Source organism: Lissotriton helveticus, chromosome 3_1, assembly GCF_964261635.1.
Source record: "Lissotriton helveticus chromosome 3_1, aLisHel1.1, whole genome shotgun sequence".
In the NCBI taxonomy this organism is placed as follows: Eukaryota; Metazoa; Chordata; class Amphibia; order Caudata; family Salamandridae; genus Lissotriton; species Lissotriton helveticus.
This window is the reverse complement of record NC_136061.1, coordinates 48,518,400-48,534,489: the sequence shown is the minus strand read 5'-3', so window position 1 is coordinate 48,534,489 and position 16,090 is coordinate 48,518,400. Positions and strand designations below refer to the sequence as shown.

The 16,090-nt window shown below is 46.7% G+C and overlaps 1 protein-coding gene across 1 annotated transcript in view; it reads right to left on the bottom strand.

Annotated features, from left to right (window-relative positions):
• IHH (Indian hedgehog signaling molecule) overlaps nt 1-16,090 on the bottom strand; it is a 208,902-nt gene that overhangs the window by 44,800 nt on the left and 148,012 nt on the right. The gene's annotated exons all lie outside the window — the stretch shown is intronic.

The following is a 16,090-nucleotide window of genomic DNA, read 5'->3' as shown; positions in this document are numbered from 1 at the left end:
CAGAGTATTGTCTTCCTCGCCACATAAGTTCCCATCCCTCCCTCCCTGTTGTACTATCGGCTTCATTGGTTCTTGGGGCTTGGTAGTTTTTCATGTAGTGGGATGGGCCGACTTTCCTCTTATAGTGGGTCAGAGGTGACGGTGGTAGACCATATTGAGTAGGGATGGGAGGCATGGGAGGCTAACTTTGCTTTGGAGGGTTCTGGTGTGGAGCTGAAGCTCACTTTGTCACTCATGTGGCGAGGAAGACAATACTCGGAGTAATGAAGTTTATCAGTAAGTAACCGGGGCATTATCCTCACTGTGTCTCATCCCACCCCAGGCTCTGCCACTGACTCTCTGTGTGACCTGAGGAAAGAGCATACACCATCCAGTGTATAAATAAAACCCAAACTCAGACACTAACTCTGTGTGTGTGACCTCAAGAGAGTGCATTCACCTTCTGGTGAGTCAATAAAACCCAGGCTCAGACACTGACTCTCTGTGTGACTCAGGGCACTCTCTTTGTGTCTCAGGAGAGTGCACTCATCTCCCTGTGCCTCAATAAAACCCAGGCTCAGACACTGACTCTCTGTGTGACTCAGGGCACTCTCTGTGTGTCTCAAGAGAGTGCACTCATCTCCCTGTGCCTCAATTAAACCCAGGCTGATACACTGACTCTCTGTGTGAAATGGAAGTGCACTCGCCTCCCTGTGTCTCAATAAAACCCAGGCTCAGACACTAACTCTCTGGGACTCAGGAGAGGTGCACTGGACTCCACGTACCTCTGCTGGTCGAGGCACGTTCCGTAGCCGCCCTCCGCCTGCAGCTTGTACGTGCCCCACTCCTTCCAGGCTGACGGAGAGCTGGCCATTGCGGCGTCCCGGGCCCCTGGCACCATCATCCATCTGTATCGAGGTGGGAACCCCTTGGGTAGAGCGGCCTGCCCCGACTCTGTGGAAGAAAGAGGCAGAAACATCACACCCTCGGCAAGCTTCTTCGGGATATATTCAAGAAATGTGCACATGGGTTGTTACTCCTGACTCTTTGTGAGGGTGTCATTTTTTTGGTTTGGGGTTAATATTAGGGGTTTTCATGATAATGCGACTCTAGCTCTGTGGCCCTGGCACTAGGAGGAAGCGTTCAGAGCTCCTCTGATGCCCTGGTGTGGAGGAGCAGCACTGCCTGGTGCTGCCTGGCTTCAGTGCACTGTGATGTGGTGGGCCATCACTGGCTCAGTGCCACCAGCAATACATGGCTATTGGCTGAGGGTGGCGGGTTCCGACAGGATCCGGCCTCAGGTGGACTAGTGTTGTCCTGAGCACACAATAAGGTTTGAGTACACAAGAAAGCCTCTACTCTCCACTCGCCCTTCCAGCCTACACCCTATGAGGGTGACTTTGATAATAAAGGCCCTGGCTTGGGCCTATACTATAAGACATGCGGTTCTGGTCTTCCCCATGACCTTATCATGGAGTGCTAGACCTGCACATGACAATGACATGGAGAGTTGGTCCTCCCCATGACTATGACATCTATCAATCAATCAGGATTTGTAAAGCCCGGCAAATCACCCGCGAGGGTCTCTAGGCGCTGGAGATGCTAACTGCATCGTGGCGATCTGTTTATTCGAACAGCCAGGATTTGAGTTTTTTCCTTAATTCTCGGAGCAATAAGGCAGTCCTGAGGTGCAGGGGAAAGTCCTTCCAAGCTTAAGAAGAAGCATCCTCAGCTGTTGATTATGCAGATTCTGGGGGTGTCTGCGTGGAAGAGGGAGGCAGATCACGGGTGTCTGGTTGGTTGGCGGAAGGTCAGGCATTTGTTGATATATGCTGGTCCTTCACTGTGTAGAACTTTGTATGGGTGGGTTAACATCTTTAACTGGCGTCTCTTCTGGCTGGGAACCAGTGTAGCTTCATGAGGCGGGTGTGATGTGGGTCTGTCTGGGGAGGTCGAGGATCAGTCTTGCCACTGTGTTTTGTTTTGTGTGTAATCTCCTCAGGAGGCGCACAGTGATTCCAACGTAGAGTGCCTCCCCATTGGCCAGCCTGCTGGGGATGAGGGCCTGTGTGACGGTCCTTCTGGCGTTGACTGGGAATCCACGTAAGGATCTTGCGAAGCATGCGTAAGGTGTGGAAGCAGGCAGATGAGACTGTGTTTACCTTTTTCTTCATAGATAGTTTGCTGTCCAAGAACATGCCGAGGTTGTGGGTGTGGTCTCTCGGGGCGAGGAATTAGCAGAGTTCAGCAGGCCACCATGCATTGTTCCATGGTGAGGTGTTGTTCCTATAGATGAGGGCTTCTGTCTTGTCCGTGTTGAGCCTGAGGGAGTAGTCGTTGATCCAGTCAGCGATGTTCATTTGGTGGTGGAGGGGTCTTCTGACAGCAAGAGGATGTGATGGGTGTCTTTGGTGTAGGAGATGGTGTTGAGTCTGTGTGATCTGACAACACTGGCCAGGGGTCATGTACACATTGAAGTTGGTGGACAGTGGATTCTCTGGATTCTTCCAGTGAGGTACGAAACAATCCACTTGAGGGCGTCTCCTTGGATTCTGATGTGATGGAGTCTATTGATCAAGATGTGATAAGAGATGGTGTTGAAGGCAGATGACAGATCCAGGAGGGTGAAGGGTGCTGTTTCACCACAGTCCAAGAAGGCTCTGATGTTGTCGGAGATGCGATCAGTGATGTCTTGATACTTTGGTTGACCCATAATCTGGATTGAGAGGGGTCCAAGATGCTGTTATGTTCCAGGTTGATGCTCCTAGGTTCCCCGGATCCCTACTTTCCCGATACCCTGTGGCCCCCCTGTCTAGGCCTCCCTCCAACCCCAAAAAACAACATCAAAAGCCTTGGGGTCTGGTTGGATAGGTCCCTATCATTTAGCATCCAGGCCACAAAACTCTCGGCCGCCTGTTTTGGACTCATGAGAATGTTAAACAAAATCTTCCCTCTCCTTCCCGTGGAGGCAAAGCAGGTGGCTGTACAGGGTTTAATACAATCACGCCTGGACTTCAATAACGTGCTCTACCTTGGTGCCCCAGAATATACTATACGCAGACTCCAGTTAGTGCAGAACTGCGCAGCACGCCTGCTGCTCAAGATCCCACGCAGACAATCGGTGAGGGCCGGGCTGGCCAGCCTTCATTGGCTACCAGTGCGTCGGAGGATTCTGTTTAAGGCTATGTGCATCGCACATCAGGCCTTCTGGGACACGGGCCCCAGGATTACCCGGGACCTAATTACTCACTACCTTCCCAGCAGAAACCTCCGCTCCAGCCAGACTTTCTTGGCCACGACACCAAGAATAAAAAGATCCAGATCTGGCGGCAGGACGTTTGCCTACAACGCATCCATGGCATGGAACAAACTCCCCCTGCACCTGAGAGCCAATTGCAATCTGCCCACATTCCGTAAACAGTTAAAAACTCTTCTTTTTAACTTGCCCCGCTAATTCCAGCTAGCCTCCCTCGTAGGTTCTTGGTTATTCTAGCGCTTGGACGCCTTCGGGCAGCAATTCGCGCTCTATAAATCTACATCCATTCCATTCCATTGCAGGTGAGTTGCTGGTTGATAACGTTCTCAAGAACCTTCGCTGGAAATTGGAGCGAGGAGATGGGTCAGTAGTTCTTTGGCACTGCTGGGTCAGCAAAAGGTTTCTTCAGGAGGGGCCTGATTTCCACATGTTTCCAATCCGCGGTGAAGGATGTTGAGATGATGGAGATGTTCAGAGCTTTCTTGAGCTCATTGTCAATCATCTTGCTCCAGAGGTTGGTGATGTGGTAGGGATAGGGGTCTGTGTAGCCCTTGAGGGTGGTGATGGTGATGTCCAGCACAGAGGTGGGGTTCAGCCGAGTCTCTTTGAGGAAGAAGGATGAGAATATGTCTCAGATCTCCATGGCGTGTTTGCAGAGCGTTTGTGCACTGAGTAAAATGCATTGGAGTTGTGCCGTGGCAGTCTCGGTCGATGTGGTGGTTGCAGTCGTGTTTGCGGTGTCTCATGCATTGTTGGTTGATCCAGTGTTGCAGGTGAAGCACCAATACTGGCAGGAGAAATGTCCTCCGGTGGTGTGTGTCAGCAGTTGTTGTCGAAGTGTCCGGGATCCAGGGCTCGGAGGTTTGCGATGGTGTAGCAGTGCGGGGTGGATAAACTAGAGGTCCCTGCGCAGGGCAAGTTGCCGACATGGACGGGCATTGAAAGACTTGCCTTTGGCATCCTTGCAGCATGCCAGCAGCGCACCTGCTGTGCGACAGCGATGCTCCCGCTGCATGCCTCTGATACATGGCTGTGTTGTGGCCTTTATTAAGTAGGTCCTGGGAGGGGTACGGCACTGGGTGGCGGGTGGAAGAGGAGCAGGCGGCGTGGAGTCTCCTCTCACAAGGACAGTGTGGTACAGGAATGGAAAAACAGTTATTCAAAGTGCGCAATCCGGTTTACAAATTAGGCTGCCTAACTTACTGAGGATACAAAACAGAAAATGGGCTCTGTTTACAGGTGAAGAAAAGTTAACGTGATTGTGCCAATGAAGCTAAAATCAAAACTGGCTTACTCGCTACTGACATAGATGGCAAGGCGGCACAAAAACACAGAGCAGGTCGCTGGCAGCAGTGGATGCATGAGGCAGAGTCCAAGGAGACCTGCAGCGCTAATGGGACTGGTCGTAGAGATGGAGACGTGGAGTACTGGACCTGGACAAGGATTGTGGAACCTGCTCATGATCTTATCATGGAGTGCTGGACATGCACATGACCTTGTCAAGGAGAGTTGGACCAGCAGATGACCTTGACAAGGAGTGTTGGACATGCACATGAATTTAAATGGAGTGCTGGGCCTGCCCATGACCCTAAATGGAGTGTTGGACATGCCCATGACCTTAAATGGAGTACTCGACCTGACCTTATCATGGAATACTGGACCTGCACATGGCCTTGACAAGGAGTGCTGGTCCTAGCCCTGCCCATGATCCTGAATGGAATTCTGGTCCTAAGCCTGCCCATGGTCTTTATATGGAGTGCTAGTCCTGCACATGGCATTGATTTGGAGTGCTGGTCTTGGCCCTGCCCATGACTTTGACATGACTGTAGGTCCTGGACCTGCCCATCACCTTGTCATGGAGTGCTGGACCAACCCATGACCCTGAATGGAGTACTGGACCTGCACATGACCTTGACAAAGAGTGCTGGTCTTCAGCATGACCTTATCATGGAGCGCTGGACCTGCCCATGACCCTGAATGGAGTGCTGGACCCAGCCACGCCCATGGCCTTGTTATGGAGTGCTAGTCCTGCCATGACATTGACATGGCTGCTGGCCCTGCCCATGACATTGGCACGAAGTGCTAGATCCTCCCCATGACCTTGAATGAGCAGAAATCAAAAGGACCAGGATTTGACTCGAGCATCCTCCTGGACATTATTAGGTTTAAATAATGGATGAGGCAGCCTATTGGTTTATCTGCTTTTTCATACTACACCATCTTCCTATTAGTTTATAGGCTCTTCATATTATAACGTCATCCTGTTAATGTATCTGCTTTTCATACTACACCGTCATCCTATTAGTTTATACTTCTTCATACTATAATGTCATCCTATTAGTTTATCTGCTCTTCATACTATAACGTCAACCTATTAGTTTATCTGCTTTTCATACTACACCGTCATCTGCTTTTCATACTACACCGTCATTCTATTAGTTTATAGGCTCTTCATACTATACCATCACCCTATTAGTTTATCTGCTTTTCATACCACACCGTCATCCTATTAGATTATAGGCTTTTCATACTATAACGTCAACCTATTAGTTTATCTGCTTTTCATACTACACCGTCATCCTATTAGATTATAGGCTCTTCATACTATAACGTCATCCTGTTAATTTATCTGCTTTTCAAACTACACCGTCATCCTATTAGTTTATAGGCTCTTCATACTATAACGTCAACCATCATCCTATTAGTTTATAGGCTCTTCATACTATAACGTCAACCTATTAGTTTATCTGCTTTTCATACTACACCGTCATCTGCTTTTCATACTACACCGTCATCTGCTTTTCATACTACAACGTCATCCTACTAGTTTATAGGCTCTTCATACTATAACGTCACCCTATTAGTTTATCTGCTTTTCATACTACACCGTCATCCTATTAGTTTATAGGCTTTTATAACGTCACCCTATTAGTTTATCTGCTTTTCATACTACACCGTCATCCTATTAGTTTATAGGCTTTTATAACGTCACCCTATTAGTTTATCTGCTTTTCATACTACAACGTCATCATATTAGTTTATAGGCTTTTCATACTACAAAGTCTACAATTGTCAGGAGAGAGAATGTAATAAAAAGAGAGCTCATGGAAGGGAATTGGAACCACTTTGAGGGGAGCTAGATAGACAAAGAGCCACAGGGAGGGTGCTCTGCATTTCTGAACCTACTCATTGAGAAAGAAGAGACAAGAGTACCTTAGCACCAAGAGGGAAAAAGAGAGCTGTCAGCAAGGAGGCTAAAGGAATGAAAATCTTCACACCACATGGGGTGAATGAAGATAAAGATTTTGCCTGGTTTACTTGTAGTATAAAATGTGGCACTTTGGGTAACACCGACTAGAAGCGAAATAACATGAAAAAGAATGGCAAAAAAGGTTGGGCGCTCTATGAAAGAAATTAGATTTTAACTGGCTATTCACATTGATAAGGCATAAATAAATATGTGGGCAGCTATTTTCAAACATAAAAAGAGTAAATGCTGAAGGAGAGTGTGTCTTGCAACCCCAGAGAGCCTGGCACAGGTGGACAATCACCCTGTGAGCAAACCACCACACAAGATTCACCAAGAGCGGGGAATAACTACTCATCCTTGGCTCAGCCCTGCATCCCTGGCAGCAGCTGTGTTGAACAAGTACTTCCTTACACCAAAGGGGTAAGACCTGGTATTATACCACTATATGGACTTCAGCCTGGCTGTGCACAAGACATAGGCTGTACACTGCTCAGGCAGTGCTATGGTGGGGTTTCTCTCTCAAGCAGGATAACTATACTGTGTTTATATATTCGGGCCAATTCACAAAGGCATTTTTAAGTACATAAGTAGTACTCCTTTTCCGACATGGCAGTGTCTGTGTGCACCAAAGTGCCGCTTGTTACAGCGTGACGGCTCCCATGCTTAAAATTCAAAATCCACCTCACTCTGAGTGAAGAGAATGGCACTCCCAGCATGTGAGTACTTCAATTCATTGTAATACAGTTTAACGCATCAACACGTTTCGGTCTTGCTCAGAACTTGGTCACAATATATTAGAATCGTGTATATATATATAACAGTAGTACTCATGCAGTTCTCTTTTATGTACTATTACATACTTTTGTGAGTTGGCCCCAAAACATCGAAAATGGGAATTGAATTTGACTATTCAGGCAACATTCAAGTGCAATTAGGATAAACAGAAAGCACTGAGCCCTTGGGGGATCTTTACTAATAGAGAGTTGGTAGTTTCACAGCCAGTTCACAAAGGCATGGAAGAGTACATAAACAAGTACCCCTATAGTATTACTTCATGTACTCATAAAGGCTTTAGTGCACCGCCCCCTATGTATTTAAAATATATGTATTAATAGATTTGTTACAAAAGAGTACTTTGTTAAAAGCATTTATAGATTAGGTCCTATTTCTTTATATCTATGCGTGTATGTTGCCTTTTGGTGGCGAGTTGGGTGTCTGATATACCGATGAACTTCCTAATCAAAGACATCGTGCCGAGTCCAGCAATGTCAGAGGTCCACCCCCCTCTACAGATGGGGCATACGTACTCCTGTGTCACTCGCTAGCATTGTAACTTTTATGAAGTCCTCCAGACTTACTATAAATCCTGTCACAGTGTCAGGCTCAGATTTCCAAACCCTCCTTCCATGAAGACTGGCTAACAAGGTTTGTTCTCATAAGTCAAGTGTGTGTCACTGGCGTCGGCCGGGGTAATCAACAGTAGAAGCAACGACCTACACCCAGGGTAACTCGGAGGATGCACCTGTCCAAGCTAAGATATCCTGCTGAAGGCCGGGAGCTAGTAGCAAATGATCCAAGATTCACCGGTAAGTGATAGCCGTGACCAGGTCTAGGGCAGAGTGACTGGGCCACTTGGGACAGCTACCTAGTTACTACCCTTCCAGTGACAGATACTTACCACAGCGGGGAACTACTTTCACAGTGGCCCTTTCTCCTCTAGACCGGTGATGACACTGAAAGACCCCAGACCGTGCGAAGGATAGACCAACTGTGCTGTGACAGTGACACTGTGACTGAGTCGCCAATGAGACTCACTTACTCAAGCGCTGCTCTGAGGAGGGGTTACACAGACACTACACACACAGAACACCAAATACCTCTTGGCTCATGGTTTTGATGGGGCGGGATGGGACATTTATCTTACCACTTGATGGAGGGTGTATGTAGCCTACTCCTGGTGCGGTACAGGAGGCAACTCTCTTAAAAGCACAAGGCATGGCCTTGGTGTAGGTGGTTGGGGTTAACACAGGAAAGACGACAAACCACAGACACACAAAACGAGACACAACATGGATCACTTACCAAATAAATAGGGGCTAGACGGAAGATTTCCAAAGCCCCTCCCTGTGCCGCTCTCACCAAGGAGATGGCGGTAATGGGGGAGAAGAAAGGCGTCACTGTGGAGGCGGGCTCCTGGCCCGGGCTGCTTTCACTGGATCTTCTGTGCCCTCCTGTCCTCTTGAAAAGTTGGGAATGGTTCCAAGACTCCAGATTGGACCTGACATTCACCTCCCTCTACCACCTCCAAGCATCCACGCCAGTGCCAGCAGTCAACACGCCACACCTGACATCTGGCGATTGTGTGGACTCAGAGTAAGCTTCATTGGCCATGCCAAAATGTGTGATTTCAATTCTCAAGCAAGCCTTCACCCAAAGTGCACAGACACCCATGCAAGTGTTCACCAAATCTTTTAACAAAACGACTCAAGCCTGCGAAAGTACTCATCCACCCCTCCACCCAGACTGCTCATCAAATCCTCCTCCGAATGCCAAAGGTACTCATGGAATTGCTTGGTCCACCCTACATGCACACTGGGCAAACACATGCACCCATACACACACACACACCCAGAGGAAAGCTGAGTGGTGCCACAAGTGACATAATCAGGATATTTTTGTACTCTCAAAATCACCAAGGGCTAGCCACGCCCTTGGAAGATAGAATTCTAGATGTATTCATGCCTAAGAAAGCAATCTCGTTGACATATCAGAAACTAGTCAACCATACACCCGACGCTCTCATACAACTCCGGCAAGAGTGGGAAACTCAAATCTTAAGAGTTAGAAGATGGAGAATGGCTGGAGACGCTGGCCTCTCCCAAGGAGGTAGCAATCTCCTCCAAGCTCAAGCTGGTGAGACTTAAAATACTACACCGGATATATCTCTCAGGACCGGCGTTGGTTAAGATGGGTTATAGGGAGAACTGAGGCTGTAGGCGACGATGCAGCGGGGAGGGTTCATTCATCCATATATTATGGGAATGTGTTCATGGGAAGAAATATAGGACGGAGGTGCTCCGCAGTATGACTGAGACATTGGGATTGGGTTTGGAACCCGAGGCCAAAAGATGTTTACTGAATATTTGGGAACCCACAAACCTCTGTGATAAGGAAAAAACATGGGTTACTTTGGGGCTAATGATCACTAAACGAAACATCGCAAAATTGTGGGGGCACAAGAAGCACTGACAGTGGGGATATGGAAAACAGATATGGATTGGTGCATGGCAAGGGAAAAACAAAAACAGTGTATGTGGCCCGGGGATGCCCGAAGAAGTGGATGCACACATGGGGCAAGTGGAACACAAACAGGTAATATTTGCGCTCCACCCTCCCTCCCTCCTCCCTTATGCTGGAAGAATGAGGAGACACATAAGTAAAGTTGTGGACATTGGAGACTGTATTTATGCCTAAAAGTCATATATCAACAATCCCGTGTTGTATGTATTACCACTGTTTTAGTCGTCAATAAAAAGATTTATCAAACAAATTACCAGGCGCTAAACAGGATGTTGTTTGAGTAATTTTAGCAAGATAAGCTAGTACCAAGAAGTCCTCCATTGCGGCTCTCAACCCAAAAATCTCTGTAGATCTGGTGAAGGACGAGGGGCGTCGCCCTTGAATCCAGGACTTTTTAGAAAATTAGCCAGATCTGTTCCTCTTTGGAATCTAAGTTAGAAATGGCACCTCCAGGGAGACACTGCCTTTTCCGCCCCATCAACTTGCAGTAAAGGAACAAAGGATGCTACTAGTCCCTGCTCTTGAGAATGTTGGATGATTCTAACCACAGGTCTCCCCAGGGAAGGACTCTGCCCCTAACCCTTCTGCCCATCACCTGTCATCCGCACAGATTTTGATTTTTGCAGATCTTTTTGCAGTTACCTCTCTAATAAAATCATTCAAGCTGCCAAGTTGTGCAGTTCACACAACCTTTTTTGCTAGTATAACCTACCCCATTGGGGCTCTTTTGTTTCTCCATTGGCTAGTGCTGTGTGTGATCCACTACATTGTAAATGCTATCAATTTCCCAACTTTAGATCCACTAATTTAAAAATATATTAACTATGTGCATGGTGGTATGTTGATTTTTTTAAGTGCGACACATAAAGTTTTTAATTTTCTTGAAAATACATCAGACATATAGTGCAGGGGCCTGGCTCTGAACCCTGTCGTTGGCGGAGTGCCTGCTGCAGTTCATACATATCATGTTGATCCATGCCAAGCACTGCTTGTGGTCAGTGGGCACGGCGTCTGTACCAGGAGCGGGCTGCGCTACTGTCGCTTTCGCAGCTCTCTAGCCTGCGATGCCTGGTCTTTAAAGCGAGTGCGCGTGCCTGGCGAATGTTGACCACAGAAGATGCTGAGTGCGAACGCAGTGAGCGTGGGACGCAGGGTGGCGGCATCAGATCTGCCCACGCGCTCTCAGGGAGGGCACCTTGTTGGGTCTTCAGACTGCAGTGACGAATACAGTGTGGAGGGGAACCCTCCCCTGGCCTCCCCTGGACCCTGGCATCCTGAGATGTGTGCCCACCTCTTGCCATGGCACTATGCTGATGATGATGAATGCGACTTGTAAAGCGTGCCTCTAGTCCAAGGGGCGTCCTGGCACTCTGCACAGGTCAGAATAGAAAATAGGTCCAGTTGTTTGTTCCTGCACAAAAACGCCAGGTTTTCAGCCTTTTTTACTTTGCTGCAGCAGCCTACCTGGAACTATCCTTAAGTTGGTTAGCGGAATTATTCCATTTCATGTCTCTTACCACTGGTCTGTTCTACAGAATGTTCTCTTCATGTCTGGTTTTGCACCTATTGTTTGTAAAGTATGTGTGTCAATTATGCACCATTTCATTCATTGTCATTGTGGAGTTTGGGTCTGTGAACCTCTAGTTTGTGGGAGATTAAACCATTGTACACCACAGAGTGTCTTCGAGGCACTAGGAAGACAACACATTTCTGGGTATAGACACCAGCAATCAGACTGAAGCTGGCAGCCCTGATGGAAGGTTAGCAGAAGAGGTGGAAGCATGGGGGCTTTTAGTTTCCCACTTTCTGAAGATGAGGAGATAAGACATTCCAGTGCCCGGGGCCCAGCAGATCAAGGGCCCCGACTACTCTCCCATCGGCGCTGAGTAACACTCAGACCCTTTATGAACCTTCAAGAGGATACCTGTGCCGGAGCAAGGCAGCGAGCTCCAGCCAGCATCTCTGTGAAAGGAGGGAAAGGTGCATGAGCACACTTCCTTCCACTTCACACACCGGTCTCTCTTGAGCACCCTTGATCTGACACAACATGCCCTGTGCTGCTCCAATTTAGGAAAGGGATGAAGACACACTTCATCACACTAACACAACATCACAATGCAGTAACAGTATGCTCCTGCTCCCAGAATCCACCTACCTCTGCAATCACTTGTTGACTGGGTCCTCGCCTTTGACTCTGTACAGAACTCTGCTGCCTTTGCATTATACAGATGCTTCATACGTACACACCGGTGGTAAATACTGACCCACTTAGAGCATATAATTCACCTAGAGAAGTCCTCTCCCTCACTCCAGATACTTGGACAACATCAGAACCTCCCTAAACCTCCTGCAAGGTGGGGGGGGGGGTGCACACACACAAAAAAAAGATATTATTATGAAGCCCGGCCATAGACCATATTGAAGTGTGATTTACTATTTTAACTCCTTGTGCCCGTTGATAGTAGGGTAGGTTTTTATAGCGGACAGAGGCAAATATAACTGCATTTTTAGTTTCTTTATATACTAACTCGAAAGTACCTAAATACACTACCGGGACCAGTCTTCCGCAAAAAAAGAAGCAGAGAACTCTGGGTAGTTACATGTTTAGGTGTAAAGCAGCTCCTGTATAGAGCACCGTCAACACCAGTGACACTCTAAATTTGCTCACCTCAAATGTCTGCTTTTCTATCAAAGTCTATAAGCATAGGATTAGCACCGTGCCATCCACGCCGAGATAGACGGGGACAAACTCTTTTGCCATTTATACAGCAAAGTCTTTAATCATAGGATTAGCACAGTGCTGTCCCTGCCGAGCTGTAAAATGACCAAAGCCTTTTACCACTCCAGGCACAGTATTACGGCTTTGGATTGGTAAAGTACCATTCAAGCCAACCTGAAATGAATAAAAGTAACCCCTGGCACATGTTTCGCTCTCATTAGAGCTCTTCAGAGTGGTATAGTTTTGTCCAGACACAAGGGAGCACCCAGTATAAGTCAAAACAATACCCTTGCAGGCACAGAGTGATGCATAAATCATGCAAAAAAGAAGGAGAGAACTCTGCGTAGTTCTAAAGTCTCTCTCTCTCTCTATATATATATATATATATATATATATATATATATATATATATATATATGTACACACTCATACACACACATACACACACAAACACAAACCCCCACACACTCACGCACATACACACACTCACACATATACACACTACATGCACACCCTTCCCCCGAAGCAAGGAAACATCAGCTCTTGATGCAACAGATTAGTATTATTGCTAGCATTAAGCGGGCGCGCACTAAACACATTAAATGCCACAGTGATTTCGTCAGACACAAACAACGTATACACAAATGCAGAAACGTGTGTACACTGGACTCATGCATCTTGTACAGGCTCTCACACAACAAAGTAGGATAGTATTCAGTACAAGCACACTTGTTTGCAAACGGGCAAGCTGGCGCGCTCTCAGAAACACAGCAACGCATACGAAATGGCGTTCATGTACACACAACTAAGCATTTTTGTGAACAAACATTGATGAAATATGTAAGTATGAATCTCTGAGGTGAGTTCACCGACAATCAGGCCTGTTGCACAAGCTGCTGTCTCTCAAACTAGTGAAGCCCTTCAGAGTATTGCATGTACATTGTATGTAAATAATGTCTTTTTTGTGTTTTCTCTAGTTATGGTCTGAGACATCTCGGGCCATATTATCAAGAAAGGGCAATACATTATCGCCGCTTTTATCTGCAGGAAACTGCCGATAAAGCGGCGATAATGGACTTGATAATATGCCCTTGTGAATACCCATAGAAGCCCAGGATCTGGTGTTAACCTGGGCTTCTACGGGAATTCACAAGGGCATAATATCAAGTCCATTATTGCCGCCTTATCGGCAGTTTCCTGCCGATAAAAGCAGTGATAATGTATTGGCCTTTCTTGATAATATGGCCCCAAGTCTGTAGTCCGTATATAGTCCATCTATAGTGCAGCTTTGTTCTGTTTCTACTGGATAACACTGACGCCTTATGAAGAGCTGTGCAAGGTGCAGTTTCTGACTAGTGCATTTTTTGTACAAAACTTCCACAAAAGAGTGCCCGCGCTGCACAAGAGAAAAAATGCACCATATCTTAGTCGATATAGTAAACTGTTTCTCTCTCCTTTGACTCAAGGCAGGGCAGCCACTTTGGTGCAGTTGCCTCGCGTCAAAGAATAATAAATCTGTGCCCGTGCGCCCCCAGCAGGCAAAACAAAGCCCTGCGGCCCGATGGACGGCCATATTGGGTGGAGTATTCGGCTGTTGGGAATGGGCAGCATTTGCTACAGTCTCGGGCAAATTTGTCTTTATTGGCAAATGCTTTCTATGTGAATGTAATTAAAATATCACCAATTCCGGAAGTGAACCCCTAACCGACTTGTTTCAAAAGCTCTAAAAATCAAGTGGTGCCTGGGAGCAGAAACTGGGACCCTGAGATCAGTTTAGAGGTATAGAACAGTCCAGCCTTTTCACTGGCTCTTGGGCTCCCATCTGCCTGAATCCGGATTTTATTTCCAAATAATTCAGCGCCTGGTTGAGACCCAGCACCTCAACTTTCAATGCAGGATACAGCCTTCTGAATGGAATGGAGTACATTTGCGGGGCTCAATTATGTCACGTCACTGCCCCATGAAAGTAAAGACGGTGTTTCACAATGTCAGAAAAAGATCTGATGAATGGAGTGTGTAGATACACAGCTCTAGAGTAGGGTAAGGTCTCCCAGGCTCAGTAGACCGCTCTTATTTATGCGATTTTATATAGCGCATACTTTACCCAGAGGTGTCAGAGTGTTTTATAATAGAGCGAAGTACATTAGAACAGACATTGCAGGTAACATGATAGAGTTGACTAGATGTATAACTACTAAAGTAACGAAGAGTGAGGGTTACATATTTACAAAATATAGATTTACTAAAAATTACACATTGCAAACTAACGTTGGAGACATATAACTTGTGCAAGGGAGTATAACTACTACAGTTACACAGAGTGATGGATATAATTTACAAAATACATATTTAATTTTAAAAACGTTTACACATTGCAAGCTAAAGATGGAGTGATTGGGTTTTCAAAAGTGCACGGTCCATCACAATGACGAACTACTTCTCCGTTAAGAAATAAGAAACAGAAAACTACTGTCTTTGGAAGAGAGGGGTTTTGAGGTCAATTTTTAAAGATGCGGAAAGAGGTGGTAGTGCGGAAGTAAGGAGGAAGTGAATTCCAAATTCTGGTCGCACTACCGGAGAAACATTGCGCCATAAGGCTTTCCCTTTTGAAAGTTTGAGGTTCGAGCAGAACGTTTTCAGCATTACGTGAGGGTCTTTGTCCATCTGAGATTTTGAGTGTGTTTGCTAGATAGCGACTGGTGAAAGTATGAATGGCTTTATGAGTGATACAAGCAGTCTTAAATATTGACCTGGCTTCGACAGGAAGCCAGCAAAGAGTTATCAGCATGGGCGTGATGTGTTTTTTTTTCTTTTGGCTCCGTAGACGCAGCGCACCACTGAATGAAGGACGGATTTTAAAGAAGAAAGGTGGATCTTGGGGGGTGCAGGGGGGCAAGCAAGGAGTGAACTCCAGTAGCCAAGTCCGGAGAAAACCAGCGATTGAACAACATTTTTCAAGTCTTGTTCGGAAATGAGACTTTGGATACCCCTGAGAAGGCAAAGCTGGTATTGTGCATCTTTGGCCACGGTGTTGATTTGGGAATGGAGGTTAAGTATCTCGTCCAGGATGACTCCTAGAGATTTAGCACTATCAACTAGGTTTGCAGTTGAGAATGTTCAGATTATCCATCCAAGATTTATACAGGCGGTGGGGAGTTTGAGATGAGAAGGAACTCAGTCTTTGAAGGATTTAGTCTTCGGAGGTGAGATGTCAGCCATACTTGGATAGAGTTGAGGGTGGTGGCCTGGAGTGAAATGTCATGTGCGGAGGTCACCTTGAGGTAGAGTTGTGTGTTGCCAGCAGAGAGGCGATAAGGGATCTCAGACTTTTGCTGTAGTTCTCCTAGAGGTCCCATGTAGAGATTGAACAGGGTGGGATCAAGGATAGAGCCTGGGGGGACACCATGATCAACAGCTTTCGATGTTGAGAGATAGTTTTCATCATCTGAGATCTGCCCGTGAGGTTTGATTCAACCCATCTAAGAACTATGCCTTCAAGACTTTTTCAATGTTTTACAGTCTTGAGAAGGGTGTCATGGTTTACAGTGTCAAAGGCTGCAGAGAGGTCAAGCAGGATCAGGAGGCA